General features: G+C 42.6%; 1 protein-coding gene across 5 annotated transcripts in view; it reads left to right on the top strand.

Annotated features, from left to right (window-relative positions):
• The window catches only part of PRICKLE2 (prickle planar cell polarity protein 2), a 500,639-nt gene that overhangs the window by 381,818 nt on the left and 98,655 nt on the right, over positions 1-20,166 (top strand). Inside the window, exon 1 of one of the 5 annotated variants that reach the window (XM_068253801.1) lies at positions 14,201-14,284. The exons of the other annotated variants lie outside the window; for them this stretch is intronic. The gene's annotated coding sequence lies outside the window, so the exon portion shown is untranslated. Of the gene's footprint in view, positions 1-14,200; positions 14,285-20,166 lie in introns of those variants that run through there. 5 annotated transcript variants of the gene reach the window in all.

Raw genomic sequence — 20,166 nt, 5'->3', positions numbered from 1 at the left:
GCCCAAATTAAAATAATAACAGCATAATTCGGCTGCCTGCAATAGCTGGAAGCCGAATCGTATGCTACCGAGTCCAAGGCGGCCTACAGGGAGAATAGTAATTAACACCACCGGGACTTTTGCAGGAGCAGGGTGAGCCGTTTTTCATCTTTACCCTGTTCTCAAATTTCCCGGCACCTTAATTACATGTATGCGTAGAGTATAGTACTATTAACTTGTAGTCCCCCAAATTTAATAACAAATTAAATTACTTGATTTCAAGAGCAAAGGGTGTGTATACATTTGCACACAAAATTTGCATAAAACTGCATCAACGCAGAATTATTTGCACCTCATGGACCATCCCTACTAGTGACACAAATACACATCGGGTTTTATTCTTTCAGCAGAGAAGTATTTTTAGTATATATTAAAGATTCCTGTGTATACATCAGATGTACAGTCACAATCAGATATATCTATATCATTTTAAGAATATGGTGACTGTTTATTGCAGCAGCGAAGGTAACTTGTTTTTTGATTGGTTTATTTCATGTTTGCGGGCTACGCACTGCTATTACTGTATATATAAATGATTCATGATAATTATTTTCTGAGAAATAGAACATTTTATCATATTTTCTCTTAACTAAATTTATTAGGAGTTAGAGTCAGTGCATTTTTTCCCAAATCTGACTCCAGGGACCCAAAAATTGTTCTAACTCCTCTACTCAACTCCACATCCCTATGTGCTACAGTAAATTTCTGAGAAAGGAGTTCCTGATGAGAGGCCTTAACCTTCTCCCGACCGCCTAACGCTGATGGCGGTGGGAGAGTTGCGCTCTCAGGTCTTGGTCACTCCAATTGGCGTCATCTCGCACATCGCAAGTTTTGCAGGGAATGAGCGTTCACTGCATTGCACCTAGTGGGGGTCAGAGATCAGCATGCCAGCCCGCGATTGGAGTGGGCAGGCTGTTTTAAAGAAAACATAAAAGGCAGGTAAATATGTATACAGAGCTGTGATCTTGTGCAGCGCTGTTCAGAGAAGGTCCTTGTCAATTGACTTTCCCTCTGATGGGCTCACAATCTAATCCCTATCATAGGCATATGCCTATGTATGTAATGTGTAGTGTGTGGATCATAGTGTAGGGCCAATTTAGGAAGGGGGGGGGGGGGAATACAAAAAAATGCAAAACTTTTTTTCTTTTTTTTTTTTTTATTAAATTATTAAAGAGACTTTGAAGCCTTAGTAAAAATGGCTTTTTTCCTTATATATAGCAGGGGCATGTTTGCCCCTGCTAAAATGCCGCTATCCCGCGGCTGAACGAGGGTCCTTTCCCCTCCAAATCCCCCCCTGCAAAATCACGACCAACTTGGTCGTAGATTTTGCTACCCCTGTGCGCTTCCGTGTGAGGCAAGGCTATGAGCTGCAGCCCTGCCTCACACGCGTCTATCAGCGGCTGATCTCCGCCTCTTCCCCGCCCCTCTCAGCAAAGGCAGACTGAGAGGGGCGGGGAAGAGGCGGAGATCCACCGCTGATAGACGCGTGTGAGGCAGGGCTGCAGCTCATAGCCCTGCCTCACACGGAAGCGCTCCCCGGGCAGCACAGGGGGGATTTGGAGGGGAAAGGACCCTCGTTCAGCCGCGGGATAGCGGCGTTTTAGCAGGGGCACACTTGCCCCTGCTATATATAAGGAAAAAAGCCATTTTAATTATGGCTTCAGACTCTCTTTAAAAAAAACTGTTAATTACAGCAGCAATCAGAGACCACCAAAACAAAGGTCTATTAGTAAGACGAAAAGGAGGTAAAATTCATTTGGGTGCTAAGTTGTATGATCGAGCAATAAACCGTTCAAGCTGCGAAGTGCTAAATTGTAAAAAAAATTATTTGCCATTACCGTTTTGTGTAGTTTAGAGACTTCATAGAAATCCAGTTCAAATCTCTGTCCAGCAGCTTTATACCAACACCTCCCCATTGAGCAATACCAGTTCCCATGGCACAAAAAATGAGTGCTCTGCAAACTGGGGTCACCAATGCTCCCACCTATCTTTGCAGACCACTCTTGCCTTGTGTTGTAAATATGTGGATTTCCCAAATCACATAGGTAGCAGGAGGCATTTTGACTCAATATTTACCATAAAGGGTTTATAAGTAGAGCATAAAACGTTTTTTACTTGACATACATAAGTAGAGCATAAAACGTTTTTTACTTGACATACAAACACAAAAATGTGTTAAAATAAATTAATAAAAATGTTTTTTGCCGTGTTTGTTAATTCAGCTATTGATTTCACCTGCTATATCAATTGTCAATAACCTAAATTTACAGTTCTGCTCAGTCTTTTTGACTTTAGTATAGATTAACATATTTATGACATCCCCCAACCCCAGTGGTTTTCCATTTTGCACACCCTCCCAGATACCTCCATTTCCCACCTATCAGGTTACAGACCAGGACCTTCCATTGGAAGCCCATTTCAGTCTTCTCTTGTGTGGAACTCGAAGGCATGTTTCAGAACTGACAAGCTAAAAAGTTCAGGGTGTTTTATATGTGCCGAAGTTCTTCTTTAAGTGTGAAACTTGGACTTGTAACTTGGCTGAAGTTAAATTGGAAGAGAGAGCTGGAGTCTTTGTATTTTTGGACTCACACATCTGAGGAATCCTGGTCACCCTCCAGAGCATAAATAAATAATACATGCACTTCCTGTAAGTCTTGGGTTGAGATAAAAGCTACAAGATAAAATGAAACATTTGAAATATGGTGAAATATGGCTCAAGTCCGGTCTCCAGCCGCGTTTCTATATGAAGATTGCTCCTAAGGGTTAATTAATTTTGGAGATCTTGGAACAAAATTGAGATAATTCTATTCAATCCATATGTCTGCATTCTTTTTGGTTATTTATCTCTTTTATGCATCAGTGTTATTCTGTATTACATTTTTAATGCAAGGCACATGGTGTATAAGAATGTGGCCTTGGTGAACGCTCTGCAAGATGATGAACTCCACACTGTGAAAAAGGAAGGACTGCTCATTGTCGGTAGCAACCAAACAAGATTCAGCTGTACAAAATTACAGTACATGAGGCCTTGTATATAGTTAAGTGGATCTACCGTAATTATCAAGAGAAAATACTGAACTTCCAGCCCATCAGATATTGTGGGCAGTGTCCGCCTCACTTCACTTCCCTATGAGAGGATTACTGAGAACAGAAGTGAAAAAAGTGGCATAGAAATTGTCTACTGGGAGACACAGACAATAAATATAACATTTTTATATAAAGGGGATTGTAACATCTAAAAATCAAAATTTGCCCAAAAATAGGGCCCCAAAATAAATGTGAACCCACTTTACAAAAAAAAATAAAGACAAAGACTTATATAGCACTTTTCTCCTGGCGGACTCAAAGCGCCAGAGCAGCAGCCACTAGGGCGCGCTCTATAGGCAGTAACAGTGTTAGGGAGACTTGCCTAAGGTCTCCTACTGAATCGGTGCTGGCTTACTGAACAGGCAGAGCCAAGATTCAAACCCTGGACTCCTGTGTCAGAGGCAGAGCCCTTAACCATTACACTATCCAGCCACAAATAGGTCCCTGTATTTCCCCCAATTGTTTTCTTTTTGCCTGTCCTGAATGCCTTTCCCCCAACTGCAGGAACTGTGCCGTGCCAGCGGGATTTGTAGGAATTTTTTTTTAATCACTTTCCTCCTAAATATGACAGGATAGGTAAGCTAAATAAATAATTTTTTTTGGATGATTTTTTTTTCAGTTAATATATGAAGTTTCACCCCACTTTAAGTAGTGCATTAATATGTTAGAATATCCACCAGATTTACACTGTTTCCTTTGTTCTCAATAAAAATGTTATCCTCTCCAAATAAGAGAAAATCTTCCCAGTGGTAGCCTAAATTTCATTGAAAACCTCATAGGTAATTATACTTTTGTAAGCTGTTGTTTGAGTACTGTGACATTCCAGTGCACAGAAGAACATTTCATTGGTTTTAAAATATTCATGCCATAGTCGGAGGGATAGGTTTGCATTTTGGGTATGGTTAGTCTGTGCTAGGCGTATTTATCCAAATTTAAAGAGACTCAGAGATGAAAAAATAAAAAGAATCGATTCTTACCCAGGGCTTCCTCCCACCCCATAAACACGTCTGAGTCCCTCGCTGTCCTCCAGCGGTCTGTTGTTCAGCCACGATCAGCCCCAGTAACAGGCTCAGTCAAGATCAGTCTGGGTCTGTTGTGCATGCGCAGTAGGTCCGCAAATGCACAGAAGACTCAGACTGATCCCGACTGAGCCTGTTTCCGGGGCTGATTGCGGCTGAGCGGCAGACCGCAGGAGGAAGTAAATGATATCTACCGCACATACATTATACATTCGCCCTATCTCTCCAGCCCGCTGTCTGGACTCTCCTTTACCCCCTGATGTTCAAAACTTTACCAGACCCTGCAACTGCCGCCTCCGTAACATCTCCATGATTTGCCCCTTCCTGACCCCAGACATTGCCAAACTATTCACTAATGCTCTCATCATCTCCTGCCTCGACTACTGTAATGCCCTTTTGTCTCGCCTCCCTATGAACTGAATCAGCTCCCTACAGTCCATTATAAATGCGGCAGCCAGAAGCATCCTCTGCTCCCATCACTCCGCACCTGAGGCTCTCCTTTGTAAATACCTCCTCTGCCTACCTGTCCGCTAGAGAATCAGCTTCAACATACTGTCTGCAAGTCTTGCCCAACCTTTATTTCTCACTTACAGGTTGCACAATCTGATCCAACAAGCTACGCCAGATCACCCCATGCATTACCCACTCCCATGCTCAATTGCAAGACTTCTCTTGAGCTGCCCATAGTCTCTGGATTTCCATTCCACCTCCCATCAGGATAGCCCCTTCCTTCAACACCTTCAAGCAAGCTTTCAAAATGCACCTGTTGATAAAAGCCTTCCCTCCCTCACCAACTTCCTAATTCTCTATGCTGAGCACCCATCCAACAGTCCCCTACCAACTATGTTCCTACCTCCTCCCTTTATACTGGAAGCCAATGGCTTGATCATTCACTATCGTACTTCCACCCCATTGAGACTCTATTGACTGAATGAGCATAGCCTCCTGTCTGCGTGATCTTGCATTCCTATATATTGTATATTTTTTCACCTTATGCTCCTCTATGTATTGATGTTAGTAACACTATTTAATATCCAGCGCTGCATATGTTGGTGCTTTATAAATAAAGTAAATACTAATAATAAAATACATCAATACCAAAATGTTACTTTTTTTGTGGATAAAATCAGATGCCTGAAACTAGAAATGAAATTTAAAAAATTAAGTCCCCTGATGCAGCTCTGTAGGGTGTTCTGCCTACAAGGGTGTGGGCCAGAGATAGAGCTTTCTGAGAAGATTGCAGCCTGCAGCTCTAGAATCTTTTGCTTCTGGACACAACTTTATTCATTTTTTTTCCGGGGATTTAAAAATTAATTATTTGCTTTTAAATGTGTATTAGCTCCTTCAAAATGTCAGACTATGTCACGTCAACAAACAGGAACATGTGTATGGAGTTAAGTTTCAGGCCTGGTCCACACTATGCTGGATGTAGAACACAGCATATCCTGTTTATTATTTTTGTGCTGATATCCAGTTGTGATCTTTGGCCACCTGTTGCCCTCCACAATTCGGGTTGGTTCAGGAAATCTGAAACAAATCGCTGCCTAATCACGGCTGCAAAGTCAGAACCTCACGCAGTTTTATGGCCCAGGAGCAGAGCCGGTTTATCCACAAAGCAGGAGTGGTGCTCTGCATCAGATATACAGGGTTAGTAGGCATCATAAATACCGAGCCTTTGCTGACATAATTGGCTGCGGAGGTCCAGGAACTTTTCAAGCAGCAGAAGGCAAATCTTATCTGCAGATAGTAGCTTTTCACTGTTCACAAGAATTATCTAAAGCCTCGTACTCACTCATATTTGCAGCAATGTTACCCGATATTGGGGAACATCCTTTAAAATCACCATATTAACTGATCGCACATAGTTAAGCTACAAACACGCCGAATTGGATCATTAAGATCCCCATCGATTCTGTGCAAAGTACCGTGATTGCTTACTTCCTGTTCGCGCACATCGTGTAATTGAGTGATGTCATGATCAGGAAGAGGCATCGCTTAACGACTGTCATCAAGGGGACGTTGCTGGACCCGTCGGGTGGAGAGTACGTAGTTTAAGTTTCCTTACAAGTCACTGTTTCTGCAGACCACTACTTTAGGGCCCATTTCCACTATGTGCCAGCAAGATGTGATGCCAGCACAGCTGTGATGCCAGACGCATTTGAATCCTTCTAGCCCAGGGGTATCCAAAGTCAAGCCCAAGGGCCAAATGTGGCCTGCAGAGCCTTTTTCCTCCCTCAAAGCTGTTGTGAAATTTTAATTGCAGCCCATAGACCATTGCTGTGGTGCCACATTCATCAGTTTTTAGGGCCAACCTGTGTCACAGCTCTGCCTCCCCCTCCGCTCTTCTGTAGTCCTATAGGAATTATTATAGAACTATAAAGAAATGACTGCCGGAGTATACACTGGAAAATATGTTGGCCATTTTTGTAGTCCTATAGTGATGACTATGGCGCTCTAGAAAATAGATTGAGGAGGAGGAACAGCGGAGAGGGAAGAAGAACAGAGACTTGGATCTGAACTTGATGAGTAATGGGTAGCCACTTATGCCAGCAGCAACCACTATTTAGCAGCCACCGCTATGCTAGCAGCAGCCACTGATAAGTAGGGGCCACTATGTCAGTAGCAGCAACCACTTATTAGAAGTTGCCACTGCACACTGAAGGGGACATGCTGACAGCACACATGGTATATGGTTTTATTTGACAAAATATAATAGGCATACTGTATCTCGAGGTAGTTAGAAAAAATGTTTCATTTTGCTAGTGTGGCCCCCTAGTTATCTCAAGAACAGTGATATGGCCCTAGTCCAAAATGTTTGGACACTCCTGCTCTAGCCATACCAAGCTCAGCTATAGGGATTCGCATGCATGCTGCGGTTAAATGCAGCATGCTTTTTATCCCCACATGCGCATTGAGCAGCAGCTTAGTGATTTCAATAGGCTATGTTTTTCAATCCTAATTCACATGTGGGAAAACAGGTAATTAGCTCAAATGGAAACAGGCAGTATTCATTCCATTCATGAAAGGCATTTCAAGAACTGATCGTCACCAAAGAATCGATTGGCCCTTTTATAAATATGGTTTGTTTCTTCTAATAGAAAAACAAAGACGTGATTATCTGTAATCATCTTTACAAACAGGCCCCTGTATGTTATTAAAGGACTTGGTCAGCTATAGATTCCAGATGTGAGCTTTCACTGCTGAATAATATGAGGACTGAAGACCGGCATCCCTCCAAAGCTGTAATATCAGTTGAAAGCGTGACCTTTCACTTTGTTGGCCCCAGCTCTTGACAGCCGTCTCTTTTGTCTGGCACGCTGAATTGTAAGGTTAAGTTAAAGTTTAAAGATAATGAATAGATTCTGACCTCCAGAGTGGCATATCCCTGCATGGGATTCACTCCAGAAGCCATCACTTTTCGTAGTGAACCTCATGCCTTGGATAGCTGTACATGCATCTGTCACAGGTCAGCAATTGTATTGCATAGGTGGGAAATCTTTATCAAGTCTGTTCTGCAGCAATCAGTGTGAAACTGGAGCAGTATACAGCAGATTTACCACTTCAGATGAGCTTGATTCATAAATCGTGTCTGCCACTCACTGTGCAAAAATAAGAAGTGCCAAACTTTTTGTTCTACCACTAAATTATCACTGCTAATCTGTCACATATCTTCACTGAAGTAATACAATGAACTGTGGGAGCTCAGATCACAGAGGCATTAAAATACTGTTTCGGTCGATTGCTACATATCATTTTCAGGTTAAGTTGCGGAGTAAGAGCTCTGGCTCAAAGCTCACCTAAATTGAAAGAATTATGGGGGCTGACATATTTATTTCCTTTTAACCACTTCACCTCCAAGGGTTTTCTTTCTTTTAAAAACCAGAGCAATTACCACCTTTCAGTAGGCTGCATCCATTCATCTGCCAATCACTTTGTTAGTACTTATCGTACTGAAATAATCTATACATTGTTTTTTCGCCACCAATTAGGCTTTCTTTGGGTGGTACTTTTTGCTAAGATTTTATTCTAAATGCATTTTAATGGGAGTAATAAGAAACAAAAATGGAAAAGAATCATTATTTCTCAGTTTTCAGCGATTATAGGGTTAAAATAAAACATTCTTCTGTGGATAAAAGCCACACATTTTATTTGCCCATTTGTTCCGGTTATTGCAATGTTTAAAATATTTCCCTAGTACAAAGTATGGCGCCAATATTTTATTTGGAAATAAAAGTGCATTTTTTCAGTTTTGCGTCCATCACTAATTACAAGCCCATAATTTAAATTAACAGTACTATACCCTCTTGACAGTCATATTAAAAACAGTTCAATCGCTAAGATAACTATTCATGTATTTTTTTTACTATATATATATATATATATATATATATATATATATATATATATATATATATATATATATATATATAACATTTTGAGTTGGGGAGTGTGGGATGTAAGGGGTTTATTTTGTGTGTAGGTGTTATTTTACTATTTGGCCACAAGATGTCCCCACACTTTCCTGAGTGTATTATTAGTATGCAAACAGGAAGTAATGCATGGACATATAAGTATCGGCTTTTGTGAATGATGCGGCATCTCATTGATGGCGGCGATGTTTCACACGGGGACTTAGACCAATGAATGGGAATTGCCTTCCCACTCATTGATCTCCCCTCTAACGATCTGCTGGGAGAATGAGCACGGGAGCGAGTGGGAGTGCACGGCGGCAAGAGACTTAGTACCTATGTCCCTGCGAGGTGAAGAGGGATTATACAGGGATGTAGATACTCGTTCTGGGGAAGGCAAGTGGTTAAACAATGCAATTTGCCTGGCTGTCCTGTTGACCCTCTGCCTCTAATACTTTGAGCCATAGACCCTGAACAAGCATGCAAATCAGGTGCACTGAATAAAGTCTGACTGGTTAAGCCACATGCTTGTTTCAGGTTTGTGATTCCAACACTACTGCTGCAGTAGTGTCGGAATCACAAACCTGAAACAAGCATGTGGCTGCTCAAAAATATGAGCAGGACTGTCAGGTAACTGATATTGTTTAAAAGGATATAATTATGGCAGCCTCCATATCTCTTTCACTTCAGGTGACTTTTTGTACAGTTGTAATATCATTCTGGATATCATCAGAGATTATGAAGATTGTGGAGCTGCCTGTACTTCAGATACTTTCCCTTTGTTTCTCTTCCACCTTGCAAACCTCACTTGGTGCACACATCCTTTGGTGACAGGATTACTTACAAATCTGTGATCTGTAGATGTGAACTGATCAGCGCTCTCTGCAGTCCATTCCCTTTCTGTTTCTAGCTATGACTAACCAGACTTGATATACAGATAGTGAATCATACATACAGTGCTGCCCATAATTATTCATACCCCTGGCAAATGTTGACTTAAAGGTACTTTTTTTGAACCAGCAAGTCATTTTTTGATGGGAAATGACATAGGTGTCTCCCAAAAGATAATAAGGGGCATTATTGTGTGGGGGGCGGGGGGAGGAATTCTCAGCTTTTATTTACATTTAAGCAAAAGGTTGGACACCTTTTGCTCAAATGTAAATAAAAGCTGAGAATTCATACCCTTCACAAACTGTCACAGTCTGAGAGAAAATCCAAAGTTGTATACCATTCCAAATAGTCCAAGTTGTTCCAAAGCATTCTGATTATCCTGATTAATTGGGAACAGCTGTTCTAATCAACTCAACGGGTGAAAAACAGCAGCCATCTGCAGTTGGTTTGTGGACATTCATGGCTAAGACAAAGGAACTCAGTGAGGACCTGCATCTGCGCATAATGGCTGCTCACAAGTCAGGAAAGGGCTACAAGGCCATTTCTAAATGTTTTCAAATTCCAGTGTCTACAGTACAAAGTATTATGAAAAAGTACAAGATGTTCCGCACTGTGGAAAATCTCGGAGGACGTGGTGGGAAGCCAAAAGTGACACCTGTGCTGGCCAGAAGGATAGTGAGAGAGATGAAAAAGAATCCAAGGATCACCACCAAGGCTATCCTGGTGAATCCGGGCTCTGCTGGTGGCAATGTGTCAAGGCAGGCTATGTAGTGGACACTGCACACTGCTGGGTTCCACGGATGCAGACCAAGGAAGACCCCACTTCTCCAGAAAAGGCACACAAAAGCTCACTTGGCCTTTGCAAATGCTCATCTGGACAAAGAAGAAGACTTCTGGTCTTCTTTGTTATGGTCAGATGAAACAAAAATGTAATTGTTTGGTCACAGTGATGTTACTTTCATTTGGTGTAAAAAAGGAGAAGCCTCAAACCCAAAGAACACCATCCCCACCCCGGTCAAATATGGTGGTAGGAACCTAATGCTTTGGGGGTGTTTTTCAGCCAATGGACCAAGGAATCTAACCACAGTAAACAGCATCATTAAAAAAGAGCAATACATGGGGATTCTAAAGACAACATCAAGTAGTCTGCAGAGCAACTTGGCCTTGGACACCAGTGGACATTTTAGCATGACAATGACCGAAAACACACAGCAAAAGTGATGAAGAAATGGTTAGCAGACAACAACATTAAGGTTTTGGAGTGGCCCAGCCAGAGTCCTGACTTGAATCCAATTGAGAATCTGTGGAGGGAGCTAAAGATCATGGTGATGGCAAGAAGACCCTCCAACTTGAAAGATTTGGAGATCATTGCTAAAGATGAATGGGCAAAAATACCCGTGGAGACATGCAAAAAGCTGGCCTGCAACTATAGGAAGCCTTTGATTGCTGTAATATCCAAGAAAGGCTTTTCCATTGATTATTGAGAAGGTGTAACGATTGGTGTCAGCGAGAACAGATTTCTCTGATTATTGGTGATCTGCAGAATCACCAATAATACAGACGCTATACCTGATTATGTGTGATCTGCAGAATCACCAATAATACTGGTATAGCCAGGACAACCAATGTGAGGGTATGTGTTTGGTGCAACAGTAATGATAGAGATACTCGCTATTCCCAGAGGAGCTGGGAGATAGGAATATATCTATATAACACAGGAATGCAAACTCCAGCAAGCTGGAGATACAGACAATAGTGAGATAGTTCACCCGAGGAGCGGGTGAAACTATGTTTAAACAAGCGTACTGATCACCCGAGGAATGGGTGATTCAGACTGTACTGTAGCCACTATCACCTGAGGGGCAGGTAGAGAGGATAGTACTGTAGTGACTATTCACCTGAGGAGCAGGTGATAAAGACTGGATTGCAGCAACTGACCACCTGAGGAGCAGGTGATTCAGACAGTACTGCAGCTACAGACCACCTGAGAAACAGGTGATACAGACTATACTGCAGCCACTGACCACCTGAGGAGCAGGTGATTCAGATAGTACTGCAGCTAGTAATCTCCTGAGAAGCAGATGATTCAGGCTGTTCTGCAGCTACTGACCACCTGAGGGGCAGGTGATTCAGATAGTACTGCAGCTAGTATTCACCAGTGAAGCAGGTGATACTGGCAGAGAATCCCTCACCAGTGACTAGGCTCACTGGTGAGGATAGGAGAGTCAGACAAGCCGGTTTGGCAACGAGCGGACAGATATGGTACAGAGACAGAAAGCTAGATCAGAGTAGTGTTTCAGGCAGAGTCGGCAACTATATCAGATAGGCAAAGGTACAGGATCAGAAAACAGAAGAGTAGTCAGGCTAGCAGAAGGTCATAACAAATAATACAATTCAATTAGTACTTTAAGCTATCAACAGAATCTGGCTAAGTGTGGATCCCCAGTTCCAGCTGGTTCTATCACACTTTGGGATCTGACTAGTTCTGAGTGCTAACACGTAGCATTTGCAACAGCAGAGGCGGAGCAACTGACTGACCTGTCCTATATATACTGCAAGCGCTCCACAGCGCCGCCCCAGTCACTCAGCCTGATCAGCTGACTCCACTTCTAGTTGCATAAAGGTCCTGTCGCCTGGCGAGCACGCGTAGCCCTTAGTCTATGAGCAATAGAAGGACCAGTCAAAGCACCAGCGTGTAACTGCGCGGCGGAAACCGCCGGCTGTGATGCGGAGATAGCCGCCATGTCGCTTGCTGTTGCGGCCGTATCTCCGCTATCCATTACAGAAGGGTATGAATAATTTTGGACTGGACACTTTTTGCTCAAATGTAAATAAAAGCTGAGAATTTTTTTTCCACAATAATGCCTCTTGTACATTGTCATATTGTATTTTGGGAGACACCTATGTCATTTCCCGTTAAAAAATTACTTGCTGGTTGAATAGAAGTAACTTTAAGTCAAATTTTGCCAGGGGTATGAATAATTATGGGCAGCACTGTATGTGAATGGGATGACAGATCTGTGGGTAATGCTGTCCTACACAGCAATTGGAGGTTTACAGGCTGTATACAAAGGCTCGGACTAGCTACAACAGCCATATTAATCAATGTGCTTTACTGGTAAAGGAGAGCCAAACTCTCAAACTGCTCCGCGCAGCCTGGTTGAAGTCCTCCTTTGGCTGCTGTAGTAGAGTAGACAGGATCCTAAACAGGATTGAAGTCTGACGAAGGCTGCACAGCTGAAAGCTTACTCTTGTTCTTTTAAGTTAGCCAATAAATGGTATCATCCTGACTCTAAACTTTAACATGGGTTAATGCCTTGTACACCCCCTGAGCTAGTAATCGTTAAAATTGTTGTGCCTCCTTGCGCATGGCAATTGAATAAATGTTTACTGTATCAGTGTAACGATCGGTGGGCGCAGAGAGTATCTGATTACCGGTGATCTGCAGTATCGCCGGAAATACAGATATATACCAGATTATAAGTGATCTGCAGTCTCACCGATAATCCGATATACAAACTAACCTCTGTTCGCCTGAGTAGAGTGTAGTGTTTTGGTGTAACAGTAACACTAGGAGGCCTAGGCCTCAGTGCAGCAAGGAGAACTGCACGGATTCCTTCCGCAGACCTGAGCTCTCCAAGACGGGAGGAGTCAGACTGACAGTAGGAAGGAAAGTCCGAGAGTGACACTCAGGAAGAAGTGTCACTAACAGGACTGGGAACCGCCTCCAATCGTGAGGTCGGTTCTCGAGGTCAGACAAGCCAGGTCGTACACACACGGACAGATAAAGTACAAATACAGTAGGCAAAGGCGGAGTCAAAGTACAGGCAGGGTTCAGCAACGGGGTATCAGATATATCGGGGTACAAAATCAGGAGGCAGAAACAGAGTCTAGGAACGAGCCGAGGTTCGGCAACAGAGTATCAGAAATATCGAGGTACAAGGTCAGAGTTCAGGAGGATAGTCGAGGCAGGCAAAAGTCATAACAGAAAATCACAATCAAACTAGTACTTTAGCTATCAATAATCTAGCTAAGTGTAGGATTACAGCTCCAGCTGGTCCCGGCACACTTAAGGATCTGACTACGGATCTGGGTGCTCCCACATATGTGATCGCACGCCAGACAAAGAGCAAGTGAACAACCAGCAGTATATATACTCTAGGACCTTTCCAGGACCTCCCTAATTGCTGGTCCAATGAGAGCAGTGGAATTTGTCAGCTGACCCAGCTGGTCAGCCGACACCCTTCTAACTGCTATTTAAACTCTGCCTCTCTGCTCGCGCGCGTGTAAGTCTGAATCTTGGTGGACTATCAGTCCCAGCCACACCAGTACTGTCATGCAATGTATCTAGTGCGGGGGCCGCCTCTGATGCGGATTCCGCCGCACTGCCTATGCGGCATGCAGCGTTTTTTCCGCGTTGTGACGCCATGCTGGACGCGGAAACAGCCGCCTCACCTTGAGAGACGGCGGCATTTCCGCGTTTCCTTACAATCAGGCCCTATGACTACTGGTTATGGCAGGGACATGACACAATCGCTGCACATGTTATACGGGTCTTATGTAAGAAGAGCATGATCACACCAGGGAGGGTTACAGGGAGTGAAATGTTAGGCCCCATTTACACTATCAGTTGCTCTCAGTTATAACTGAAATGACAACTGATTTTCAAAGTAAGTCCCATGTTTTCCTATGGCACCTTTCACACTTAACGCGATTTAACTGAAATCTTTTTCACAATGCACTGCTATGGAGAAGAAAAAAAAACGCGTACCAACTGATTTAGTGTAAACGGGGCCTAAGGTTGCTCTGACTACAACAGGACTAGTACAAGGAAGGGAGGTATTTACATGTAATCAAAGAGATTCTCTGGTCTATTCCACAGGGGGTGAAATCTGCCATGCATTATGACTACATCATTGATCATGGGGCAAATTAGGCTTATATACCATATTTATATTTTAAGTATACTTACAGTTTCACTCCTGCTTGGTAAAGCTCTTTAATTCAATGAAACTATGCAAGCGAATATTATATTACCCATAACAACTGACGACATCCAAGTTGGGCTTTTTCTAATTTTAGAAAGTGTGTGCACGGAAAATGGATTTCTCGCTGTGGGATAAAGCCCATTTGTACAGATTTCACTGTGTGCAGTTTCATTTTCTAGGTAAACGGCTTGCCACTTTGTAAAAGAAACCACCCAAAACAAATGATGGTTTTAATATTGCTTTGCACAGGCACAGCTGGATTGGCCATTCCAGCCCTGTAACCTATCAGGAATATGTTAGCGTGAATCATGGAGAGACATTTTCCCAGCGGTGAAAATCAGCGTAATGTCTTATTGTGGCTTAATTTTCAGTTCCTGGTGTCTGGACTAGGGCTTGACTTAAATTCATCGCTGTTATTTTAGGCACATCGCCCTACAATAAGGGAGAGGATTGAGCAGAAGAAATTATCCTGTATGCAAAATCCTGATCCTGATTCTTGTCAAGACACTCGGTGACCCCTGTTTAATACGCTTGCCTAGTTCCGGCATTTGAATCTTCCATTATATGTGGCTATGGTTGAAAGAGCCCATTACCCTTTCCAGCTGTGACTATTTGCTTGACATGTCATACTGGTAGTTTTAGTTCTACATCTGCTATTTTGCTAGTAAATAAATTGTAACAGTAATAACTTTAGAGGAACAGTGTAGATTCATTACAGTATTTCAGCACAAAAGACAAATAATCCTCTTTTTATGCTTGCATATATTTGGGTTACTGAGGGTTCTGATACTTTATGAGCTGTATGAGAAGTCCAGAGCATGAGACCGTTGGTCTCCCCATGTGACGCTCCATTCCATTGTGTCTGTCCCTGCTCCTAAAGATTCTATAGCTTCATGATGTTCATTTTGCAAAGATTCCGATAGTTACAAAATAAATGACATTTATATTGCGATTTTCTTTTGGCGGAGTGCTGTAATCTTAGATAAAGATAAATATTTGGCCTGCTAAGCCTGATACAAACATCCAATTTTGATTAGCCAGCGACTGACCAATTTTACCAGCTCTACATAATATGACAGACAAAAGATTTTGTATACTATGAACATATTGTGTAGGTGAGCTCTCATACTACATGGAAGTTCTAAAATTGGCCAATCGGATGTGTGTATGTACCCTTAGCTTCAAATACTTTTGGTCAACTCCATGGAATGTCTTCTCCACATTCAAAGAGAGGAACAGAGAAGACAACTGAGGGAGCTTCATCATAATTATCAGCCCCTAATTCTGGTGAACATTATTTGTTGTGTATCTGCCCAGAATGAAATTATTATTATTTAGTATTTATATAGCACTAACATCTTCAGCAGTGCTGTACAGAGTATATAGGCTTGTCCCCTTAAAGAGAACCCGAGGTGGGATTTAATTATGTTACTGGGGCACAGAGGCTGGTTGTGCACACTAAGACCAGCCTCCGTTGCCCCATGGTGTGCCTCCAGGACCCCCCTGCGCGCCGCTATACCCCCCGCAGTGCTGGTGACACGCAGCGTGTCGCCAGCACAATGTTTACCTATGCGCCTCCTCCGCATCGGCGCTACCCGCCCGTGTCCCTTCCCTCCCGCTGATACGAGGGAAGTGACGCGGGCGGGTAGCGCCGATGCGGAGGAGGCGGGGGAGTGGCGCTGACTGACAGCTCATAGGTAAACATTGTGCTGGCGGTGCTCTGCGTGTCGCCAGCACTGCGGGGGTTATAGCAGCGCGCAGGGGGGTCCTGGAGGCACATCATGGGACAACGGAGGCTATTCTTAGTGTGCACAACCAGCCTCTGTGCCCCAGTAACATAATTAAATCCCACCTCGGGTTCTCTTTAACTGACCCTCAGAGGGGTTCACAATCTAACCACTACCATAGTCATATGGCCATCATTGTCTAGGGCCAATTTTAGGAGAAAGCCAATAAAATTATCAATATGTTTTTGGGATGTGGGCAGAAACCATAGCGCCCGGATGAAACCCACACAGACACGGGGAGAACATACAAACCACTACAAACCACTACACCACCATGCTGTTCACAATGAAAGCCATCTGATCTGGGTATATTACCCTAGAGAGGAGTTTGAAAATGCTGAATGTTAGGATTTAGACAAATATTTTGATGTTGGTGTTTATCCGTGAGATCAGCAGTGATTAACGAGGAATGTTGGGTCCTGACCAGGCATTGGGAGTATTATGTTATAGGTTGTCAGCATATCCTTTGGGAATTCCTCTTTCCCATTTAGCATTTTGTCATTATATATGTTAAATTAGCCATGTAGCCATTAGTACCCGAGGCCTCAGATAAGTTTGGCCTCATAATTACAGTACTGACAGGATTTCACCTACATTTATTAGAGCATTCAGTGACTCCCAATCTAAACTAGTACATTCAGAAATGGGGATATTTTAAGAAAGTTTATCATGTCTGTAGCAGTGGCCATTTTCTTTATTTGTCACTTAACCATCATATAATTTATTTTGTGTTATTCATCAAATTCTCTTACAGACTGGGAAGGGTTGTAAGCCAGCAGGCATGTGTTGTCTAAAAATTGTGTGAAGTCTATTTTGGGCCTGCTTCTGGTTCAGTTTCCCAGCTAAGAATGCATATGGTTTGCTAGCCTTGTCATAGAACCTTTAACTAATTAGTCTAAGACCTGTCTTCATTTTGATTGCTAAAATTGATTTTAATGCAGTTCTGAGTTTGGTCAGCTTTTTACCTTAGAATATTTTTGTTTATGTTCTTGCTGATTGTTGTTATGATTGCTTTAGCTAGTCTTATCTGCTCTTTTTTTCCTGAAAAGTTTGATCATTAGCTAATTTATGGGCAGCTTACCTAATGCCAGCAGGAGTCTCTTCTACTTGATTTTAGAATTGTTCGCTGGACTATTCAATCCTATTGACCATAACCATAGCATGATCAGACCATGCATAATACGTCAGAATGTTCTTTCAAGACCTTTTCTAATATGGTTGCATTCATCTTTTTAAAATCTAATCAAGAATAGTTGTCATGTGGAATGGAAAGTGTGCCTTCTGTCCCTTGGGTGTGGTGCCCTCCAGATGTGCCAGGCATTGGTTTCATTTATATTCATGAGAAGGCTTCAGGAGGGGGCACTTTAGGAGCACCTCACTCTATTATCCTTCTGACTGCTCAGTTTAGCATATGTGGTTGTCCCGCCAGTAATTCATTACATTCTTCTATTTAGAGTAATCTGGCTAAGGAGAAGTATAAGGAACTGTCTAGGAGGTAGCAGGAAAAAAGGGCGTCGGCAGCTAGTGTATGAAAAGGGCGCCGCCATAGACTCTAATGTAATTAACATTATTACGGTGACAAAAGCAGAAGAAAAATATATAATTATAAATATATTAAAAACATTAGAACATTACAGTTTTTGAAGTATGTTATCGTTTTAGAAGCTTGCAACGTTATAGTTTTTTTCATATTATTTTGTTTGTATGTACAGATTTTACGTTATCAAATATATTATCATTTCTATGTACAAAAGGGTGTTTCTGCAGAGGGAGTGGTTAAGGTTAGGCACCACCAGGGGGAGTGGTTAGGGTTAGGCACCACCCATGGGGCAGTTAGTTTTAAGCAACACTGGGGGGAGGGGGATGTTTAGGGTTAAGCAGCACTGGGGGAGTGGTTAGGGTTATGCGCCACCAAGGGAGTGGTTAGTTTTAGGCACCACCAAGGGAGGGTTCTGTGTGAGAGTAGGGTTGGGTTAAGGTGTATTGTTGAATTACGTAACAATTTTTAATATTAATATTTTTACATTATTTTCTGTCTGTTTTTAAAACGCCATTTTTGCTATCCAGCTGGGCCATTTTTTCCAGGCGACCTTTTTTCATGCATGCGTCTAGTACCTTCATTAGGTGCATAATATAAATCTTATATAAGGTACAATCAGATATAATAGATGATGATATACATGACACAATGGAATTGATTGTCAAGAGCTCTGGAAGGCTGGAGAACAGTGGAAAATTGGCAGGGTTTCTAAAAAAATAGTTTGCTAGGTGACAGATGTCTTTAGCTGTGTTTCCTGGTTTAGTTTTATCTTGTTAGTTACAAAAAATAGAATAAAAAAACTGGGGGCAGATAGACTTCACAAGAAGAATGAGCAAGAGCCCTTTATGTTCGAATTCAGGTGAAGTTTGTGGGTTAAATTGCTTCTTAGTGAAACAAAACAAAAAAGTAGCACTAGATAAGAAGAATGAACAGTCAGTCCTTTCATCTTAGTCTACATTCTTTGTAGCAAAGCTGAAGTCATTAAAACTCCCCAATGAAAACATATCCTCCAACTGAATATAATGAGCAGATCTACCTGCTTTTTCAGGTCCCTATGATGTCCCCTTCTTCATTTTTTGGCGTAAAAAAAAAGCATTGTCTCCATTATTAACATGGCACCGACCTCAAAATAGCTTCTGAGCTGGTGCTCTTTGCAGGTGGATTAGATCGCTCATGCACTGCCTTCTAACTCCACGTACAACAAGCAAGCATGAGTGATTTTCCATTGGAATGGGGTAGATCTGGGAGGGAATAGTCCAAAAGGAAGCCACTTCTGGCACAAGGTTATTTGATAGGCTAGTTGTTAGATACAAGCTACTGTGATTGATTGTATCATCAGTTCAGGGGTGCTTAAAGGGAACCAGAGACAAAGACTGCCTAAAAAATAAAAAATAAATGGTATACATACCTGGGGCTTCCTCCAGCCCCATAAGCCTGGATCGCTCCCACGCCGCCGTCCTCCGCTGCCTCTATCGCCAGTACCGGGTCCCGTCACTTCCGGCGGACTCTGCCAGTCTTCCGCATACACAGGTGCTCCCTCCGGCTCTGTACGCATGCGCCTGCGCAGTACGGAGACTGCGGTCTCCCCGATTACCACCGCTCCTGTCAGCTCTGGCCAAGCTGAGGAGCTGCGAGAGAGCTTGTTGGACGGCCTCCAAAAGCGATTCAAAACTGCAACAGTTTGTAAGTGCAAATTTACTTTGCGTGTTTTATTAATAAAAGGTTTAATGCACCATTTGAGCGCTCCCTCTCCCCTTGCTCTTCAATTTTTTTTGACTGTGGGATATTAGACATAGGGCTTCCCATATATACGGTACTTGAATATAAACTGATCCGAGTATAAACCAAAGTACTAAGTTTTTCCTTCAGACAACAGAAAAAATCGTTTAACTACAGTGTCCACTCAAATGGTGTTTTGTATCTTGTTGGAGTCCGGGGCAGTTGTGCCTCCAGCACTGGCTTCTGTGGGAAACACTTCCACCGGTTTAAAAATTGTACAGGTCAGACTTTTGCGATGCATATACTGCAATGTATCCAATCGATCCGTTGTGGACAAACAAGTGCGAACAGATCCTATTCATAAACTGGACTGTTTTTGCGTTCTGCTCAGATTCTACAAAATGGGCAAAAAGTGTTTATTTTGCAATGCAGTGCGAACCAACACTAAATAAATGTAGCGGAAACTGTGTGTAACTCCTTGTGTTGTCCTGGGAAATGCAGCTTGCTGTGGTATCCGTAGGTGTATCAACAGCTTGTACACATTTTACAATGCTCTCCGCTTCTGAAGTGGTACCAGCTGGTTGTGAAAGAGAGCTGATCGTTATTTCCAGTACTTCTACACTCTGCCCAGTTACAGTGTATTCAGCTTTAAAAGTGGTACCAGCTCCATGTAAGTAATAGCTGCTC

This window comes from Hyperolius riggenbachi, chromosome 9 (genome assembly GCF_040937935.1).
Source record: "Hyperolius riggenbachi isolate aHypRig1 chromosome 9, aHypRig1.pri, whole genome shotgun sequence".
Taxonomy (NCBI): Eukaryota; Metazoa; Chordata; class Amphibia; order Anura; family Hyperoliidae; genus Hyperolius; species Hyperolius riggenbachi.
The sequence above is the reverse complement of the archived record's forward strand: the minus strand, read 5'-3'. Positions and strand labels throughout refer to the sequence as shown.